The sequence below is a fragment of the Hoplias malabaricus genome, chromosome 12, assembly GCF_029633855.1.
Source record: "Hoplias malabaricus isolate fHopMal1 chromosome 12, fHopMal1.hap1, whole genome shotgun sequence".
Lineage (NCBI taxonomy): Eukaryota > Metazoa > Chordata > Actinopteri > Characiformes > Erythrinidae > Hoplias > Hoplias malabaricus.
Window position 1 is genome coordinate 26,190,728 of NC_089811.1, and position 16,403 is coordinate 26,207,130.

The 16,403-nt window shown below is 41.3% G+C and overlaps 1 protein-coding gene across 6 annotated transcripts in view; it reads left to right on the top strand.

The window, feature by feature from the left end:
• The window catches only part of sema5ba (sema domain, seven thrombospondin repeats (type 1 and type 1-like), transmembrane domain (TM) and short cytoplasmic domain, (semaphorin) 5Ba), a 208,813-nt gene that overhangs the window by 32,874 nt on the left and 159,536 nt on the right, over nt 1-16,403 (top strand). For 4 of the 6 annotated variants that reach the window (XR_010804681.1, XM_066686852.1, XM_066686849.1 and 1 more), the window contains exon 2: nt 2,634-2,717. The exons of 1 other annotated variant lie outside the window; for it this stretch is intronic. The gene's annotated coding sequence lies outside the window, so the exon portion shown is untranslated. One more of the 6 variants, XM_066686851.1, reaches the window with a different exon arrangement.

The window sequence follows — 16,403 nt, forward strand, 5'->3', positions numbered from 1 at the left end:
CCTCTGTCACATGTGCAGCACCCATAGGGTACAGTCCATCACAGGGCACCATACACTCATACATTCACTCACACATTCACGACTATGGACATATTTAAGTAGCCAATCCACCTACCACCATGTGCTTTGGGATTGTGGGAGGAAAAGGGGCAACTGGAGGAAACCGCCGTAGACACGCACACTTCACAAAGAGTCACCCTTTGTGTCTTAAATTAAAGAGTCTTAAATTCCACCCTTTCACTGAATGTCCTCCAACTGCACACAGTTCTACCAGCCTTAAGAGGGTGAAGGCAAACCTGCCTCATCCGAGACACGAGGCAGTCAAACCCTTTGTTCGAGCCGCTTCTAAAGCAAAGCCATGAAACAGTTTAGCACGTTGGAGCAGAATGCAAACCTGTCCAGATCTGTCCCATTAGCTGACAGATGCCCATACTAGCCAAGCACTGCAGATAGTGATAGAGCAAAGGTAATTGTGCTTTCAAGGACACCATGCCTGGAATGGCTGAGATATCACCTGGAATAGAACCTGAAGTCACAATTCTTCCAACAGAGAATTGTAGTATAGGATTAATATTTGAATATTTCTGCTGTTTAATTTTAACAGCTGTTTTTCATGCCTCTTGTATTTTCAGTGGCAGTGTGAATGCTGCTTTAGATGAAACCCATTTAGAAGGACTGCCAGGAGCATTGTCAGAGATTGTAAATAAGGTAGAACTTCTTAAATGCTTTGTGCTGTCATCTGGCGCTAATATTTGCTTGCTTTCCTGAACACACAAAGAGTGAATCACGTAATCACTTGATTGAACAGAAATCAAGATGCAGGGCATAAGGTCTAAAGTCTGAGTCAAATCAGGGCTTGTTTTGTGGGGTTTTGTTGGTTTGTGACTACGCAGCAGGTAGTGTCGCAGTCACACAGCTCCAGGGGCCTGGAGGTTGTGGGTTCGATTCCCGCTCCGGGTGACTGTCTGTGAGGAGTTGGTGTGTTCTCCTCGTGTTCACGTGGGTTTCCTCCGGGTGCTCCGGTTTCCTCCCACAGTCCAAAAACACACGTTGGTAGGTGGATTGGCGACTCAAAAGTGTCCGTAGGTGTGAGTGTGTGAGTGAATGTGTGTGTGTCTGTGTTGCCCTGTGAAGGACTGGCGCCCCCTCCAGGGTGTATTCCCGCCTTGCGCCCAATGATTCCAGGTAGTCTCTGGACCCACCGCGACCCTGAATTGGATAAACGGTTACAGATAATGAATGAATGAATGTTTACAGACTCTTTTTATGTATTTAATCTGGTTTGTTCATGTTTTACATTGTAATTAGTGTTGGATGTGCTTTTATTATATTAACCATGATGAATTTTGCTGAAATTCACCAGTTGAGCTTGTATCTGTAAAAGTGTATGCATGTGAGCATGGAAGGCCACTAAATCTTCAGAAGTGGACACATCAGAGGTGGCTGTTTGCTGAAATCAAATCTGTGGGATAATCACGTCAGCCTCTATTATCTCATGTTTATGTAAAATAATGAGTGAATAGGCTCTGAAAACCTTTTAATTATGTTCACGCTTACATCCATAACTGACCATTGATTTAAAAGGAAAAAAAAACGCAAACAACTGTATAGCCGAGTAAATGTGTAAGTCTTCTGAAAGAGCCTTCCATGAGCTATCATTCTGCATGTCAGCCGTTAAAGTGATGTGTCCTGCAGACAGCAGTTGTCCAGCCTGATGCGCCTCCTCCAGTTTCACGTTTACAGTTTTAGAATCATTCCGCCGTTCATCTTATTTTTTTTTCTCAGAAACATGGTTTGAAGGCAAAATAACACAAGAGAAAAAGATGGCAAACAATCAAACATTTTTGTCTTTTTCTGCTACCAACTGTTATCTCATTGTGTTTCACTCCATGTTTACACCGTGCAGTTCCACAAAACAAAAAAAAAAAAAATAAATAAAAAAAGAGAGGAAAGTGAGGAGAATAGTCTAATTAAAGGGGTCATACAGCAGCTCCATGAACAATAAACTGGGGTTGCCATAGAAACAAAGACCCACGCTTTTGATTTGCCGGCCGTTTGTATTTGGCGCAGTGTCCAATTTCCCTATCTGTTTTTTCCTTTGTCCGTCTCAAAGAAAGTTGGAGATGAATGCTGATATTGCTTGTTGCTTTCCTCCTGCATGCAGATTAGAGACGCTAGAGGCTGTTACTATGGCATTGCAGAACGGATGCAGATCATCTGAGTCAAGTGTGTGTCCTAAAGCCATGACTTTTTCAACTGAGTCTTAGGAAATCATTTGGAGGAAGAGAATTCATTCTCCGGCTGTAGAACTAGTGCCCCTCCTCAAATTTCTTTCACTTTCTTGCTCTCTCTCTCTCTCTCTCTCTCTCTCTCGCTCGCTCTTGTTTAGTCTCTTTCTCTCTAACTCTCTTTTACTTTTGCTTTTTCTTCTTCTCTCTCTCTTTCTTTCAGAACCTTCTCCAGATTTACACTTGAACAGCACTCCACATGCCTCCCCCCTTTACTCCATTTGAGAAAGTTAGCGGTTTGTTTATGAGAGGAGGACACAACTCTTTGTGGTTTGCCACTCCACCATAAAAAGGTCTCATGCAACGTCCTTTCTCTCTTTCTTTCTTTCTTTTTTTTGTCCCCAGAAGTTACAAAAGGATTGCCATCTGTTTCTGCAGCAACTCTCTCTGTACCCTGAAGGATGACATGCTCGTGATGCCTGTCTGGAAGTAGGTCTCTCTGAATTTCACACGTCCTGCAGCCAGTCTTCATATACTTCACACGACATGACCTCTGCTGTCAGGTCCCGTGCTGTGTCCTACATACCAAGAGTTTTACAGAGCATACTGTAATCTGAGGTACAGAGTAGGCATGGGTTACATTTTATTACCAGCTTTTTCTGTATTTTTGTCACATTGTTAAAACCTACTGAAGATTTCGAACAACACTAATATACATTGGAATAATTGCAATACAGATATTATATTTATACAAACCTTATACCAATTACCATTTAAATAAATATGGACTCATCAACAGCGCTGTTGTAATTATGTAAACACATTATCTTGGCACCAACTCTGTAAGGACACTATAGGTCTAAGCCATTTACTGGCACTGTGAGTGTGACTAAAAATACAAATTTTAAGTGTTTATGATTAATTATTACAACTGCATTCCTATTTATAGCGGCCAAAATGGCTGAAGGTGAAATTCATTACTAGTTCTTCCCCTGATCTCAAACTGTCTGAGCTAAATGAACAAGAAGCATTTTCACATATTACTGGTACTGTCTATTAGTCCAAATTGCAATATGAATATTATTATAATTTTATTGTTACTTATAATACTAGATTTGCAAAGCTGCCAGTTCTGATTTGACATCCTTACATCCCTAATTATCCTTAGAAGCAGTGACTGTCCCAGGCCAGATGCGAGAACTAGGGATGCACTGATACCACTTTTTCCCTTCTGATACCAATATTTCATGTTCAAGTATCTGCTGATACCAACTCTATCTTAACTACTAGACAGGAGCCTATAAACCCAGATATTTATATTACAATACTTACAGATGGTATCTGTGTTCTCTGTTGCCGATACCTATATTGTGTTTAAGTGCCAGTAGCTGTGCCGATATGGTATCGTATCGGTGCAAACCTATCTAGAACTTTATCCTTTATTTAGAGTCTTGTTATACTATTATCTGTGATTCTGCAGTCACAGTCCTAAACTCCTGGACAGAAAATATGAGCAGGTTGGAGGACCACCGTCTACCCTAGAGCTCAGAGAATATTAGAGAGAAACTCTTCTCACTTTCAAACTCCCATATCCTTTCACTTTCCGGCTCAGTGTTTGTGTCCTGGTAGGAAGTCAGCCAGGCTTTTCTTTGAAATCCTTTCATTCCATCTTGGAAAATGAATGTTTTGAAAAGGAGAGGTTCAGTGGAGAGAGAAAGTGCTAGAAATTTCATTGCAAGTGTTAATGGTGAAACACAGCCTGCAGCTTTTCCCCCCTTGCACAACGAGCAGTAATTTCAGGAGCGATGGGAGTCTGCCTGACACGCTGCTATGTTTAATTGGCTGTTTGTGGGCTTGTCAAAGCTCGAGCATTGAGCTCTGCGTTCTAATTTTTTTTTTCTTTAAAATGCATACCTGTGAGTAAAGTTCACTGCAGTATCATGTAATAATAATAGCACTGTTCCTGTCAAGGCAGAAGATTTTATGTCTCAGCTGCATTGCCCAGGATAAAGGTGCAGCGTCCTCGGGGGCTGCATTTCTTCCTTTTAGAGAAAAAGCACATGGCTCGTCTGGGGGGGAGAGATAACGAATCACAGAGAAACTGGAGTTCCAGCGCTGACTCCTGAATTTCTCCTCGACCTGTTATGTGATGGGCAGGCCAGGCCTCTAACCTGCTTAACATGCTTCCCTCTGACACGAGCCTCACCGTTGCCAGTCCCGCTCATTATATTCTACTGTACTTCCTCCAAGAACCTGATTCCATCTGTGACCTAAATGTTCCCCAAATTACATCAGCGTTGCGACAGTTTCACTGGCCTCTCAAGAAGAAGCTTCTTTCTGTTTGTTTTTACGGTGTCCTGCTCCCTGTATAATGAAGCCAAGACGCTGCCATCTTGTTTTCTTTCTCTGGTCCTGTTGTTTGCAGATATTGGATTTAGGATGACAATGAGCCGGAAGAAAACAAGCCCTTTTAAAATATGAATAGAGTGAGACCTATAATGGGACTCCTCATCTATAAGGCCGCTTTAAGGCTCTGTTTCACCCCCAGCCAAATTAAAGGCATGCCATTATCCTTGGCAAATTACCACCCAGTCTTTGTGGTCTAGCCATGGTACATTAGTGTGCCTTAAGACATGGCCTAGCTGTGCCCATTCACCCAACAAAGGGAGGGTCTGCTGGCAGATCCTTGGCTGGTCACACAGAGGAGCCATTCAGACCTGGCCGAGTGGGCCGTACGGCTAGAGATCCATGCCGCAGGAGAGCCAAGACATACTCTCAGCCTAGTTCTGGTGTAACAGCAACAACAGCAGCACGTCTCTGCAGTTTCAAAACAATTAAGGAATTTCATCAGCTTTCCAGGTGAAGGACAAGGTGCACGGGCATTCAGTGGCCAGGTTTTTAGCGCGGCAGCCTTGAGAGACAGCAAGGTGGAGTGGCTTGTTTTGATGCTGCCTTTGTGTGTTGTATAATTAGAGGGCAGAGAAATGTTGTGGCTGAACCAAATTACAATGTGATCTGTGATCCAATTGCTTGGTGTTGTCCTGGCACAGCAAGGTGCCTCTTAAGAGTGCTGGCACAGTTTCAGTTCAATTTGCTTTGAACTGCACCTTATACGTTAACCTTTGACCAGAAGCAGCATTATAGATAATTTGGTCAGTGGTAAGGCGATGATTCTAACACTGAGCTGTACAGTGAACCTCTACTATCACACATGCAATGAGACAGTAATCCTGAGACAGAATGTCGCATGCATGTGACTTTCTCACTTTCCCATGCTCTGGGCAAAATCAAACATTTCTCAGCAGCCCGAGCCGTCCCCTCAGGGTAGTCACACAAGCTGTGAAGCATGTTTAGTTCTATTGTTTATGGTGGTTATAGGTTCTACTATCAGGTTGGTCCAACACTAAAGAATGAATTAGTGTCTTTAAATAGTGGGCTTCACAACCAGCAGAAGTTCAGTTTGGTCTGTAATGGAGATATGTACTCTATCACATTGTATTATTTTATTCATTTTAACATTGTCTTTGCACAGTCTCATACATGTGGATCCAGTGCTGGGATCGGAGATAATCAGGAGAGGAGGCAGGACAGCCCTAATATCTATGTACTTAATGTCAAGAGCAGAGAAAATTGACAACGGCTCATTTATCCCATCGTTTCCAGCCCACAAAAAACGGACTGTGTTGTTTTATTTCAGTTTGTGGATCGGTAAGAGATGTTTCCTTAAATGAATGTGCTAATGCACTGAAATGGGAGATATTTTTGTTCATAACATGTCCCCTTTTAAAGCCAATAATGGTTTGATATTCCCCTTGTGAAGAATCTGAATTAATGTGTAGAAAATTAATTCTGTACGTTTCCCTTGTGACATGCTGCTTGTTTTTAAACGGTTAAAATGAGAAATTGTTCCACTAATTGGGATTTATGCTCATGAGTATTAATTAAAGTCCCCCTCAGGTCATCGATTAAACTCCTGAAACCTCATCTCTGTTCATCAAAATGACATATTTAGAAATTTGTTTCCAAGAAGAAAAATCTCCTTAACCTCACAAGTGGCTTAGCTGTAACTCTACTAAGCACCACGTGGACTTTCCTTGAGGGGGTTTTCAAGAATTCATCTTGGAGTGCTACAATATTTTAAACCAATGCTACCAACTCAAAGAATGACAGCCCTGTGACAGAGATGTTACGAGTCTGTGGAATATTTTTAGGCTACTGCTAGTATTGAATATATTCAGGATGTTAGGTAGAAACATTTCTCATGAAAGGCAAGACGTTCATTGTGAGCATAAGGTAGGTTTAGAACATTACAGAAGGGTTAGGAGTTAATGGGAGAGGGCTGTCAGTTCAAAAGCTAATTACAAATTATTATAGTTAGGAGTTCAGGAGGAGAAGTGTTCATTAAAATCTCTCAAGCTTCCAAATGTTGCTTTTCTTTGGAGAACAAAATGTGAATGGCACGTATGAATGGTCAAACAGGTCCAGGGTGTCACTGTTCCCAAACTGAAGTATAGCCTCAAGGTCCAGCACCATTAAGTCTATATATAATGTATTGGGGGAAAATGCTTTAATGATGAGAAATCCCAATGTTTTGATATTTGAGTCATTTCACCATTAACAATATTTCTAAGAATGGTGTAGTATGTGCCTTAAGTTGATGTGCCATAACCCAGTTCATGAAAACACATTTAGTTGTTTTGAAATCTTCCTGGAAACTGCTGACAGCATGGCAAAATGAAGATATGATCTGGCTTTCTGTGCCATTGTAAAATAATATGTCTTCTACTAACATTACCCATATGTGAGAGATTAGAGTAAAGGTGACCAGATTGTTCCACTGCGGGATTTGAAAACCCTTTGTAATTTCACATATAATCTTTCAGCTTGCCCTGCGTGGCCTTTTGACCTGAGTGAAAGGACTTGTTTTGTTGTGATGTGGTTAAACTGATGTGTATTTCCACATGGGCTGCATTAGTTAGCGGATTAGGTAAAGCCTTCTCGGACTTCTCTGTAAGTTTAAGAATGAATAAAGTCACTGGGGTCTAGTGTAGATTCAGTACTGAGTATTATTCCTGCTGTTAGTGTTTTTCAGTCATCAGAACCAAGTTAATCTATGTATAACATGGTAAACAGTTTACAAATGAACATAGGCATACAAAGTGCTTAATTAACATTAGTTAGTTTCAAACTTTCAGTTTATTAAATTTGGTAGAACCATTAATTAATAAATTGATAAATAAAGTTTGACATCAGTCTTATGTGTTTATGAAGCCCCACTGTCTGTAAATGAGTGAAAAAATGTACTGGCTCAGTCTGGTATTCTAGGTTTTCTCCATCTGGAATTTTTTAGACAATGGAGAGAACCCCAAACAATGTAAAGCAGGAACCAAAATGAGGATATTGCACACAAATGCTCTGTAGGTGGGTAATATTGACTTTTTTTTGTTGTTTTGGATCAAACTGGAAATGTCTCCAAATTAGGGAGTGAAACTGATACAAAACTAAACAACTTGAGTCACAAATGAGTTTCTGTGATAATTCGAACAGCGAATAAAAACTTACAGACAAGTTAAACTTCAGCCACTTACAAGTGATGCAACAGCAGCATCAGAGCTGGAGATAAAAACCAGGGTGATAATAAGAACTGTAAGTAAAACAACAGTAGAGAACTTTAAGTGTTTTTGTGCAGGTGTCTTTACCACAGAAAACCTCATTTCATTGTAGATGCATTTGTCCTATCTGAAAGGTTTCCATCGGCTTACTTAAAGCTTACATCTGCTAAGTTTAACATGGTACAAGTAGCTGTAGTACTGTGTAAACCTGAACTTAGTAAACACATGTTACAGCCTGTCCGTGTTATTAATTTACTGCTGGCTCCTATTTGACTTGGGTTTGATTGGAAGGGGAGCTGATCAAAGCTGATCATTTAGGAGCTTTTCAGCTGATTACCATGGCACGCAATTACTTTCACTGTCTTTTTTTTTTTTTTTAATTATTTATGTTTTTGTGTTCAGAGCCCAATATTTTGAGGTCCATGGGCATTAATCAAGCTAAATGGTTTAATGGCTTGATCGCCCAGTTTAATCTCGTACATATTAGTTTAGTAATAGGCTCTCGTTTTTAGTAATGACAAGATGCGAATGATCACAGCTTTGAAAATGTTCTCCTTGAGTCAATTCCATAAATCAAGGAAAGACTGTTTTAATTTAATCCTCAACCTTTTGACAAGCCTGTTACGCAGCAAAACACTGTCTGAAAATGCAATGGCTCTTGCCGAGAATTCTTTGGAAGTGTATAAAGGTTTTGTGGAGGGATTTGCTTTGTGTGAGCCTCTGGTGCATATATATATATATATATACCGTGGTTGTTTTGCCTTTATGAAGTCCCATTCCCTCCCTCACAGTAAATGAGTAACAGGGAGTTTTAGTGTAGAGCGATGACAAGGAGGCAGGGAGCATAAATTGTGGGGCGCTCTCAGGGTCATTAAGCCGCGTGGCTTGGGCCTGCTGGATCTTTTATCATCCACCCTGGATCAGTGGCCATAAAACGGTGGCTAACTCTGTGTGTTTATTTCCCTTTAACAAAAGATTAGCTGTCTGCAGCCCATGAGTTCAGCTGATGCCCCATGGGACGGGAGAGGCAATGAAAACATAAATCTGCTTTTAAATTCTTTCTGTCTTTGTGAGTCTGTCTGTCTCTCTCTCTCTCTCTCTGTCTGTCTGTCTGCCTCTCTCTCTCTCTCTCTCTCTCTCTCTCTCTTTGTCTGTCTGTCTTTTCTATATTTTCCATTACCCTGGGGGTCCACCTACAGCGTTTGTTTAGTGTTATGTAGAAAGAATAATTATTCTCTTTTACGTTGCAGCCTCTCTTGCTTTTGTTTCTCTGCCTTTGAGACTGATAGAATTTAGAGACCTCTGTGTTATTCACTCTTCTGTAGTGTCCCTGAAAACAGTCTGGGATGAAACACTCCTTACAACTTCAGTGAATTGGTGAAGCCAAATTGCTGCAGATCAAATCATCTGTTGTATGGAAATGTGTTTTCCAGACATCATAGAGCCAGTGAATTCTAAATGTGCTGTTTTCACCGCTCAGTTTCGGGGCTGTGTAGACAGCGAAGTGAATGGTACATTTTGAAACTTTAACTATGTTTATACATCCAGCTTTTTAACTTCAAAGAGGCCCCAAAAAAGTATTTTTTATTTAGTTTTTTTACAACATTTGCATGATATCGGGGGCACTTTAATTCTCTGTCCTTCTGTAACACTTTATTCAGTCTGTGTGTTGTGCCCCTCTCTCTCTCTCTCTCTCTCTCTCTCTCTCTCTCTCTCTCTCTCTCTCTCTCTCTCTCTCTCTCTCTCTCTCTCTCTCTCTCTACACCCCCTGCTCATTCTCACAGCTCCACTGATCACACGGGAGACAGTAGTACATCTGCTACTCTGCATACTTTGTTTGCCCCCTTTTGGACTGTTCTTCAATTGTCTGAACCCCCAAAGTACCAGCACAGAGCAGGTTTGATTTGTGTGGTGGATCATTCTGAGTGGTGCATGGGGGGGGGGCTCAAATATTCTCATCTACAAAAAGGGGAGCTGCTCAAGAAAAGTTAGAGGGCCACTGGTCTAGTCCTTCTTTGGTGGTGACTGGATGCTGCCCACAGGACACTGTTGGTTGGGTATTTTTGGTTGGTAGACTATTCTCAGACCAGCAGTGACACTGGAGGCTTTAAAAAGTCTTGCAGCACTGTGGTGTTTCTGATCCATTTGTACCTGCACAACACACACTAACACAACACCACCCAAATCATACCTGCTCTGCATCTGTCTGTGTGTGTGTTCGTCTGTCCTTATGTGTGCTGTCTGCTTTACCCACTTCCCAGCTGACTCCCTCTATCTCTCTATTAATTGAGTTGGCAGATTGCATTGTTTGAAGTTGACTATTAAACCCTAGATAAGATCATTTTGCTCCTATCCAGTAGAGCACATTATTGCAGGAAGCTCTGGCTTTAAATTAGCAGCGCCAGTATCAGCGATGTTCGTTTTATTTATTTATTTATTTTTCTTCATTGAAATATTCGGGTCCTGTCAGTGACATTATATTCATGGGCATGTTTGTGTAGGTGCGTCTGTGCTGTGCGGTATGCAGACAGCGCTGCTGAAATGTTTGCAGGGATTTATCTGTGGAATGTGTTGGAGGCAGACCGGGGTGATTTGGTGCTGTGGGGGTGGGCTGTGGAGAGCAGACCCTCTGTGGCTCAGGGTGCTCATTCAGTTCTGGGACACAAAAGCTGAGGTTGAGATCTTTGGCAGGGAAGCTGGTTCAATCTTGCCACTGAAAATGATCTGTGGATGTGTCCAGAATAGAGTGAAGTCGCTTGCACTACTAGCTTTGGGAAAGTGATATATTTTTGAGATAAACCCGTATCACTCCTGTCCTGCAGTGCGTCCTTGCTGTCAACAGAACATGCTATTTCTGGAATCTTGTCTGTTAGCTTGAGAAACAGCTGGAACCATCATAACAGCAATTAATTGCCTTTCTGTTCATTTTATGCCGGTCTGAAGCATCTAATTTGGCTAATTAGCTACCTTCCGTGCTTGTTATATTTAGATGAACTTTACTAGCTGATATGGAACAGTGTACTGCACACACTCACAAAATATCTACGTGTCTGCTGAGACTCAAACAAAAGCTTAGTTAATGCACATAAATGCATTTGGGAATATAACATATTAATTTAATGCTAATTAACCATTTTACCAAATCTGGACATAACATTCTCCCATAGTTCACTCTTTTTACAGAGCTTGGTGACACATGGTTTAATCTACCAAAGTAAACACAGCATTGCTGTTGAGTTCAGAAGATTGAATACAGGTTTTTAAAATGCTGAAATATGTATTAAATGTCATAATTAACTCTCAAATTTACACCCTCTCTCACACACAGGTGCACACACAGCACCTAACCCTTGCATTAATTTTCTCCTTTAAAGCTTCTTTGTCTTAACAAATTAAAAGTTTCTTATTCAAAAATACACTGAGATTATAATAGAGAAAAAAAAATTACACATTTTTCTCCCGCCCAAAAATACAAGGAAGTACTAGTGTTCAAACTTTATTGTTGTGATTAAAATCTAGTGAACAACATCAAATTTTACATATACATTCCGATGCACTTATACCTCTTGTGATATTACATGGGTAGTTCTTCACCTGGAAGAATATGGAATTTGTTAAATCGTTACTGTAGCTACAACCATTGACAATGAGAACGGAAAACTCCCTCTAGTACCTTTTTTATATTGGTTTCATTCTTGATCAGGCCGCAGTTTTCTGGTATTAAAGCTCCTGAACCCCCTGATACACTGATGTCAAAAGCGAAATGGCTTTATACAGGGCTTTATCCCATCTAAGTGTTGGATTTTTGTGTAAATTTCATCCTTCATGAAGTCACAAACCATTTGTGAACTAAATCGAAGGTTGAACCCAGTTAATAAACGCAGGTGCTTTTGCGGAAACTCTCTGGAGGCCTCTTTGAAATTGTGGGAAACGCAGAGCAAAACTAGCCATCAATTACAGCCATAATCCTGTGTTGCTGTTTAATCATTCAGGAGGGATTAGAGGAACCAGCCAGTCCTTTACCTAATTATAGCTCTGGTCGCTCCTGTACACAGTACAGCTGGTTTTGGAGAGCGGCCAAAGGTCTCTGTTCTCCCTCTTTTAAAGAAAATTAGGGAGCAGCAGAAGACAAAGGCCGCCATCTATGTTTTAACAACCTAATAAAGATGCCGCTAAGGATCTCAGATCTCTTCATATCAAATAAAAGGTAATAGCAGAATTTAAATGAGAGAATTTTCATCCTCGTCTCATAGTCCTCTCTGTGATGTATTCCATTCACTACAATGGCTCGGAAGAATAGCGGCCGAATTGAGTCTCTCATGTCCTCATAGATATGCAAGTGAAACAGAATGTGTTTGCAAATGATTTAAGCCTCTTTCTCACCGGAAGGTCACATGAACGCATTGATGCATTTCTGTAATGAAAGAGGTGGAGGGGGGTGGGGGTGGGGGCAGGAAGCCCATTTGCTGGATCTAGTGTCATAAGCAAAATGACAAAAGAGCTTTGAAGTGAAATCTGCTGCCAAATCTACTTTTAATTTGGTGGTGGTTTTTGAAGCCGTGCGGTTTCGGGGCTCAGGTACTATAGGATGTGGCTACTCCTGTGAAGTGAGCAGCATAAATAGTGGAGAGAAAGAGAGGGAGGTCTTGAAAGATTCACAGAGAAGATGGGATCTGAGAGCAAGCTGATTCTCTGTTCTTGGAGGAAGCATGCATAAGCATGTCCAGCAGATCCGAAGGGCTGAATGCACTGTGTCTAGGTGACTTGAAAAGACTGAAATCCTTATTTCCCAGCTGCAGTTTAGAGACTTCGCTGACAGTATTTTTGAAGATCAACACCGGTGGCTTCTTATTACAACACTGTCGCAATGTATTGCGTTACCATTACTAACTGATCCATGTGATGATGGACAGCGATGCAGTTACGCTCACGTATTTGTCTTTATATCCCATTTTTAAAATAAAATGGGGATATTTTAATCCCCAAAATGTTTGCTGAATTTTCAGCCCAGTTATTACTCATTGCCAATTCCACTTGTCAGGGAGTCTTCCATGCAGTTTCTTAGTCGGTTTCCCATTTGCCATCCAGGGATGTGTACAAACATTTTTCCAGCATGCAAACAGAACGTAGAGTGGAGAGTGGTGAGGAAAAGTTTTTGGAATGAAAGAAAAAAAAGTTTATTGGATTAAAATTAAGATCATCACCTTTAATACAGGGGAGAATGTAAACTACCCAGACCTGCCACATCAGCTGACAGACTTGCGTGATGGCAGACACGAGACCAATTGCACTTTCTAGGATTCCTGACGGGGGATGGCTGAGGTGTCACTGGGGTTTGAACCCGCTACCTCCCAATAATTTGGCCAGTGCTTAGAGCGCTGAACCATCGGGCAGGCGTGGCCTGTTGGTTAGGGAACTGAGCTTGTAACTGGATGGTTGCCAGTTCGATTCCAAGAGACAGCAGGTCATGACTGAAGGCAACTACCCATGCCCAGGGCTGGTCACCGCTCCGGGCATGTGTGCTCACTGTCCCCTAGTGTTCACAAGTTTGTGTGAAAATGTGTATTTCACTGCACGGATTGGGTTAAATGTGGAGAACAAATAACTCTGTGTGAAAGCACAGTGGCCGATAAAGTGATTCTAATTCACCATTAACAAAATAAACTCCAAATATGGAACAATTAGAATTAATAACCTAACCATATAATTTGATCATGGATTCATTCCTAGCACAAGCGCCTCCAACTCCCACACTACTTTACTCTTATGAAATATTCCCCGGTGTCTTACTGTGATCAGTGACCATGGTTCCACGAATAACATGAGTGATGCCGTTTTAAATGACTTTAAGTAGGGGTCCACAGCTTCTGCCTTGGTGAGCTGGTGTCAAGCATAATTAGTGATTCTCCTACTCTACGCAAACCCACCCATTGAAATTAGCAGTTAACAGATGAGTTGAATTAGGTGCGATTTACAATGTCCACACCTTTGCTTCCTATTGTCCCTGTGCCACCAAGACACATCAAAGCATTTAATTTTATTTCAGATGCTTACTGTTATTTGTCAATGCTAATACTGTATTTGTGGAGGCCCAGTGGTGCTGCAGCTGGTGTCGTTGCCACACAACTCCAGGATCTTAGGGTTCTGGATAAAATCCCCAGTCACTCTCTGTGAGGAGTTTGGTGTGTCCTCCCTGCATCTGTGTGAGTCTCCTCCACTTGCTCCAGTTTCCTTCCACAATCCAAAAACACATGCTGGTAAGTGGATTGGCTTTTCAGAAGTGTCCATAAGTGTGAGTGATTGTGTGACACCCTGATGGACTAGTGCTCTGTTCAGGGTGTGTTCCTGCCTTGGCTCTGGACACACAGTGACCCTAAAGAGGATGAAGCAGTTTCAGATTCGGTGAAGAGTATTTTTTGTTTGTTGCCTCACACTGTATGTGATTTAGTAATGCTGTACTGGTCTTGGACCAGGTTTAACTTCTCTGCACTTCAGAGAACTGCAGGAATCAAACACTGGAGCTGGAAAAGCCAAAGTCAGGAGGTAAGGGATACTTCTATAGGAGCATGTATAGGTTGCTCGTGTCCAACAGAACTTACATCAGTCTGAGCAGCTAGATGAAGCTCTTTATCTCTGTTTTAAAGTGCTTCTTGTAGGCAAAAAATAATAAATAAATAAACTGCAAACAAGGTCCAAGGCTTCAGCACTCAGATCTGTATTTAAAGCTCACAGCGGCTATAAAGAGCTGCACGGGCAGGCACTGAAAGGATTAAACCTTAATTAGGACAGCCGTTTCCCCTTCTTTCTTTAGACACTTTAAACTTTTCCCTTTGTTAATATTTGCTGAACATTTGTTCACAGTGGTGACAGGGTATTGGAGACGTGCTCCAGCACTTTTCTGTGATCTACTGAGCATGACATTGTTTTTTTTTCTTGTCCATATATATGTTCCGTATTGTTTTCATTTACTTTAAAATTGCATGGGTCATGCTTCAGGACGTTTTTTTTAACTAGAAATCTTTTTGAGGAGCCGTGCAGCAATTAAAAAGCGAAGCAGATGTGTGTTTTTTTTTTTCTCTTCCTAATTAATGGGAAATGTATTTTATTGCCGTGCACTTTCAGCCAGCCTACAACAGTGGCTATAATGATTTGATATCTAGTACAATTAGCGTTCCCTTTGTTCCCATCTCTAAAAATGTCATAACTGCTTATTTCTGCGTAAAGTGAACTACTTAAGTATATGCTGCCATCTTTGGATCAGTATGTCATTTGCCCAACAAAGATTTATTGAGCTACAAGTGGGTGAACCCTTTTTTATTATTATTATTTTTTTTATTTATTTAATTTTTTTCTGGTTTAATGATTTTAAAAAAGAGACACGTTGACGTCCCCGCTGTCATTTTCAAGTGAGATTGCATCAGCCCCCTGACGACTCGGACCATAATCGTCCCGTTCATGGACAACAATAATCAATTTTCTGTCACGTTAGTGAGAGAGGGGGAGAGATGGAAATGCCAGCTGCTTAAATTAGATAACCCCACGTTATTCACATTGTAAATAATCACAGTCCTCTGCGGTTTACCTTAGACTCTGCGTTTACATTTGCTGTGACCTACACATAAATAGTCTCCCTATATTATCCACGTTAGTCCTCTGCCTCTCTGGCCTCTTTAATTTGATTGGCTGGAGTCCAGAAAGCTTACAACAATGCACCTGTCTAGATGTTGTGATTTAACTGCCTCATAAAACCTGCCTATGCACAAAAGCAACTGCCAAGAAGCAATACATCGTGTTTTGGGGGAGTGTGCCTGCCAGAGTACCTCGCCCTTACGTGTGTAAAATTCTCACCTTGTTGGCAAAACTGCAGTTCAGCTAAAGCTTCTCTTAGCCTTCTCAGAACAAAACCCTGACAGCTCGGAGTCCACACGCAGCGCAGGATTGTTTCAATGTGTCAGTGGTCAGTGGCTAACCTTAACATTCTGGCCGAGTGTGTCAGCTGCCAAAGCCTCATTGATGAGGCCTGAGCCTCTGTGAGTACAGGCAGGAGCTGATAAGATACAGAGCCAAAACTAGGATGACACACAGATATAGTACATGTGTTTCTAAAGTGAGCGTTGGGAACTCACCTGAAGAACTGGGGTTCCTGCTCAGTTTGGTGTTTTTCTCATATACACACACACACACCTCACCCATGTCGCAAGTAAAAGTAATTTACTTGTGATTACCAATCACACTGATGTGTTAGAGCTAGGAAATCTCAAGGATTTTGGTCTCCATCCCTCTGTTCCCCACTTCTGATTTTAAAGATTTGTTGTTTGTGGTATCTCCTTAAACTGATGTCTGTGTTTAATCCCTCCCCCCAACAGTCTGAAGCATAAGATCATCATGTATCAGGTCTTGTGTTTTATACTGCTGTTAGCACTGTGCTATTACCCAGTCTTCTGCTAATAACCAGGCAGTCATAACCAGACGAAAAAGATTAAGCATAACAAAAAACCTTTCCGTATGTCTTAAAGGGAACATTCATTCATTCATTGTCTGTAACTGCTTATTTAGTTCAGGG